Source organism: Artibeus jamaicensis, unplaced genomic scaffold (genome assembly GCF_021234435.1).
Source record: "Artibeus jamaicensis isolate MK-2021 breed Jamaican fruit bat unplaced genomic scaffold, CSHL_Jam_final contig_797, whole genome shotgun sequence".
In the NCBI taxonomy this organism is placed as follows: Eukaryota; Metazoa; Chordata; class Mammalia; order Chiroptera; family Phyllostomidae; genus Artibeus; species Artibeus jamaicensis.
The window spans coordinates 29,673,927-29,678,519 of record NW_026521977.1 but is presented as its reverse complement, the minus strand read 5'-3'; the positions used below and the strand labels follow the sequence as shown (position 1 = coordinate 29,678,519).

The 4,593-nt window shown below is 38.4% G+C and overlaps 1 pseudogene; it reads left to right on the top strand.

Annotated features, from left to right (window-relative positions):
- Positions 1–451: 451 nt before the first annotated feature.
- On the top strand, positions 452–547 carry LOC119064493 (uncharacterized; annotated as a pseudogene).
- The last annotated feature ends 4,046 nt before the right edge of the window (positions 548–4,593 follow it).

Here is a 4,593-nt window from a genome sequence, read left to right as displayed (position 1 = left end):
ATCAGTAAATGAATGGGTAAAAAAACTAGGGTACATTTACACAATGGAATTCTATGCAGCAGAAAGAAAGGAGCTCCTACTCTTTGCAACAGCATGGATGAAACTGGGAAGCATTATGCTGAGTGAAATAAGCCAGGCGGTGAAAGACAAATAGCATATGATCTCACCTTTAACAGGAAGCTAAACAACAAAGCAAACAAGCAAGCAAAATATCACCAAAGACACTGAAATAGAGAACAGGCTGACAGGGACCAGAGGGGAAAGGGAAGGGAATTTCAGGGGAAGAAGGGAAGTAGGGTTTACAGGAACAAGTATAAAAGACACATGGACAAAAACTAAAGGGGGTGGAAATGGGAGGGAGGTGGGGAGCACTGGGGGTGGTGAGCTAGGATGCGAGTAAAAGACAGAAAACTGTACTTGAACAATTAAAATAAATAAATTTTAAAAATTTATCACTTCTCGGCCTTTTGGCTAAGATCAAGTGTAGTATCTGTTCTTATCAGTTTAAAAATTAAAAGTAAAAATAAAAATAAATGTTTTACCACAAAAAATTTAAGAATTTTAAAAAATTAAGAAAATAAATAAAATAAAATGTTCTTTACTTTCTTCAAAACTCTATTCCCCAACCTTCAATTTCTACCTGTCGGTTGTTTTTATTTTGTTTCAATTATAGTTTGTGTTTGATATTATTTTGTAGCAGATATAGAGCATACCGGTTAGACAACCATATACTTTACGAAGTGGTTCTTCCAATACTTCAAGTACCCACCTGGCACTATACGTTGTTATTACAATACAATTGACTGTGTTCCCTGTGCTGTACTTTATAGCCCCATAACTATTCTATAACTCTCAATCCCTTCACCTTTTTCACCCCGTCCACCAACACCTCTTCCCCCTGGCAGCCATCAAAAAATTAAAGTCTGTCCTCTGTATCTCTGAGTCTGTTTCTGTTTTGTTTGTTTATTTTACTCTTTAGACTCCATATATAAGTGAAGTCATATGGTATTTGTCTTTATCCATCTGACTTACTTTACTTAGCATAATACCCTCTACATCCATCCATGCTGTCACAAATGGTAAGATTTCATTCTTTTTTTATGGCCAACTAATATACCATTGTATATACCATATTTTGCCTTGTACAGTGTGCACTTTTTTGCCCAAATCTTTGAGGGAAAAATAGGATACACGTTATATGTGGGTGGTACTAATTCCATATGTGTATCAATGTTTTTAATTTTTGTTTATGCTTATGCATTAGAAGTGTAACTCTAGAAAGCAGTAACAATATCTGTATGCAGAATATCACCTTGCAATACTATAGTCAGTTTTGTTTCTAAATATAAATAAATAAATAATTGAATTAAAAATTAAAACAAAAGATTTTTTTTCTGAAAGTTTGGGTCCAAAATGTGGATGCACATTATACATGGAAAAATATGGAATGTTCCACCACTTTTATATCCATTTGTATATTGATGGATTTTAACTCAAAAGTTAAACAAGTCTTGAACAAGCTGTCTCAGAACTACATTGCACTCTACAACCTTCCTTTTCTCCCTCTCTCACTCACAGGAGTCAGACCTGCATCATTCCCTGTGGCTCTTTCTACCTTCCCTCACCCCATCTTCCTGATAAATCACTTACACATCTACTCTACTTTAGCTTCTGCTTCTCAGAAAACTAGGACTGAGATAGAATGTTTAAAGGCCTCTTACTGAGATAGAATGTTTAAAGGCCTCTTAGTGAGAGGCTGTCTGTCCTCTCACTAAGACAAGGACAGACAGCCACATGAGATTTGACCAGCACTTCAGCAAAGAAGCTACCCAGTGGCCAGGGTGGACAGACTCACCTTTTTAATCATCTGGGAAACATGGTTAGAACCACTAATAAACTTATAAATAAAATAAAACACTAATGCGGCGCTCCCCCTGCATGGCTGAAATTGAAAGGACTGCCTGTACCTGGTGTTTGTTGTCAATCCAGAGGAACACTATCTTTCATGTGCTGCTGATGTAAATATGTAATTGTTTTCTAAGTATATATTGGAAAACCACTGGAGGTTATTGCCTAATGTCAAATACTCACGTAACTGTTGACCCAGAAACTCTACTCCTCAGTATAAATCTAAAAAATACATAACTGAGAGTGTTAATAGAGCTATTTGTAATAGCACAAAACTAGTAATGACCTAAATACCCATCATCAATAGAACAAATAAAGCATTATGGTAAATGCATACAACAGACTAACACAGCAATAAAAATAAGTGAACTACAGGTACAACACAACATGAATGAATCTCACACAGTGTTGAGCCAAAGAACTATGTAATATAGTATGTATTCAGTATGTACTATAGTATATATTTAAAATTTTTAAATAGACCAATGTAGGAATATGTACTTTCATGGTAAATGTGTAAGAGTATAAAGAAAAGCAAAGTTCTATCATGAGTCCTATAGTCTTGATGCTGGAAGAGAGAGATTTGACTAGGAAAGATATAAAGGGTCCCGGAAGGGCTACAAACCTTTGCTTCTTGTTATAATAATGCATCTGGGTTGGATATCTGTAAGTTCATGCAGTTTAAGATTTGCTGAGCTTCTCTTTTTTAATATATTTTATATTGTATTGATTATGCCATTACATTTGTTCTATTCTCCCCTCCATTCCCCTCCACCCTGCACACCCCTCCCCCACCATTCCCCCCTTTAGTTCATGAACACGTGTCTCAAGTTCTTTAGATTCTATATTTCCCCTACTATTCTTACCCTCCCCCCTATCTATTTTCTATCTACCATCTTTGTTACTTATTTTCTGTACCTTCTACCCCCTTCTCCTCCTCCCACTCCCCTGTTGCTAACCCTCCATGTGATCTTCATTTCTATGGTTCACTCCTGATCTAGCTGTCCTCTTAATTTGCTTTTGTTTTAGGTGTGGTTATTAATAACTATGACTTTGCTGTCCTTTCACGGTTCATCTTTTTTATCTTCTTTTTCTTAGGTAAGTCCCTTTAACATTTCATATAATAAGGGCTTGGTGATGATGAACTCCTTGAATTTGGTCTTATCTGAGAAGCACTTTATCTGCCCTTCCATTCTAAATGAAAACTTTGCTGGATAGATCAATCTTGGTTGTAGGTCTTTGGATTTCATGACTTGGAATACTTCTTTCCAGCCCCTTCCTGCCTGTAAGGTCTCTTTTGAGAAATCTGCTGACAGTCTGATGGGAACTCCTTTGTAGGTGACTAGTCCCTTTATCTCTTGCTGCTTCTAGGATTCTCTCCTTCATTTTAATCTTGGCTAATGTAATTATATGTGCCTTGGTGTGTTCCTTCTTGGGTCCAACTTCTTTGGGAGTCTCTGAGCTTCCTGGATTTCCTGGAAGTCTACTTCCTTTGCCAGAATGGGGAAGTTCTCTTTTATTATTTGTTCAAATAAGGTTTCCACTTGTGACTGTTTCTCTTCCCCTTCTGGTACCCCTATAATTCAGATGTTGGAACGTTTAAAGATGTCCTGGAGGTTCCTAAGCCTCTCCTCTTTTTTTGAATTCTTGTTTCTTCCTATTTTTCTGTTTGGTCATATTTTCCTTCCTTCTGGTCTGTTCCCTTGATTTGAGTCCCAGTTTCCTTTCCATTACTATTGGTTTCCTGTGCATTTCTATTCATTTCAATTAGTTTAGCCTTCATATGTTCCTCTAATTTGTGACTAAAATCAACCAGTTCTGTGAGCATCCTGATCATCAATGTTTTGACCTTTGCATCTGAAAGTTTGGCTATTTCTTCATTGCTTAGATTTATTGGCTCTGGGGCGCTGAGTTGTTCTTGAGCCATGTTTTGATCTGTTTGTGCCTGTTACATATGAGGAGAGGCACCTTAAGTGTTCACCAGGGTGGGGTCACCCAGTCACTGGTTTGTGACACTCTATGTGGGGGCGGGGTCAGAGAGGGAGCAATGGCGGTCCTCTCCGCTTGCCCAGTCTGCCTCACTGCTCGCCCCCGCCTGTTTATCTGAGTGCAAATGTGTGAGCCTGCCACCCTGCACCGCTGGGGCCTGCAAGATACGTCTCATTGCTCGCCTCTTCACTGGTTTATCTGCGCACAAATGCACGACCAACTACAGACAGCCAGCTGCACCCCGTCTCCGACCTGGGGGATCTTTTTTGCCCAACCCGCTCCGCTGCTGGCTTTGCCCCTCTCACCGGTTTAGCTGAGCAGTTTATTGTTTTCAGACTCCATATTGTTCTATTTTCTGTGTGGTTTGGTTGCATTTATTATTGTTAAAACTTTATTGTTTTTAGATTTAGTTGTGCGAGGAAGCAAAGCGTTTCCACCTATGCCTCCATCTTGGCAGAAGTCCTCTTTGCTGAGCTTCTTAAACAAGCAAGTTTATCTTTCACCAATTTTAGAAGCTTTTAGCCCCTTTTAAGTATTATGTTATGATACTCTGAGCTTTTTTTAATTAAGAAGAATTCTGAATTTTTAATTCTGGCTGGCAATTGATCTTGTTGGTTTCAGATTGCAATTTCCAACCCACCTTCTGTGGGCTGTGATTCCAATGTGAGTTCAATTGTCAAATCCAGTGCTATTCAT